Genomic DNA, 676 nt, shown 5'->3' on the forward strand with positions numbered 1-676 from the left:
CTACTGTTGTTCAGTACAGCGGTCAGTACTTCGTGCAAAAGAATGGCGTATGCATCGGGTCATCAATCGCGCCAGTCCTGTGTGATATCTACCTGGCGGCAGTCGATAAGCGCATTAGCCAGGTTCTCCCGGGTGAAGTGGTCCATTCGGTCTTCCGGTATGTGGATGATTTTATGATCGTCCTCAGAAGTTGCCCACCTGGTTCGTTGGAGCGTGTCATTCTTTAAATTGTCGCCCTTTTCAAGTCCCATTTTGGGGGTCTGAACTTTACCTGTGAACCGCCGAGAGGCAAGGATGTTCAGTTTTTGGACGTACTTTTTAGTTTTGAACAAACCCACCTCTGTTGGACGTACAACCCTCGCTCTAAGAAAGGTCTTCTTCCGCATGACAGCGCTCACTCGAAATTGATCAAGCGAGGCATTGTTTCTTCTGCCATCCAGGCTGCGCTCACAAAAAGCTGTCCCCATACGATGCAGAGCAGTGTTAACAACCAAGTCCAACGTCTTTACAGTGCTGGCTACTCACCAACACTAGTGAGTAGCGTTTCAGAGACTCTTCTCCAGAAATTGAAAGTGCAAGGCAAAGACGCAGGCAAACAAGAACAGGCCAAACGACCTCCTTTGGCCGTCATCCCGTATCTTCACAAGTTGTCTCACAATTTAAAGAAGGTTGCAAA

The sequence above is a fragment of the Amblyomma americanum genome, chromosome 1, assembly GCF_052857255.1.
Source record: "Amblyomma americanum isolate KBUSLIRL-KWMA chromosome 1, ASM5285725v1, whole genome shotgun sequence".
Classification (NCBI taxonomy): domain Eukaryota; kingdom Metazoa; phylum Arthropoda; class Arachnida; order Ixodida; family Ixodidae; genus Amblyomma; species Amblyomma americanum.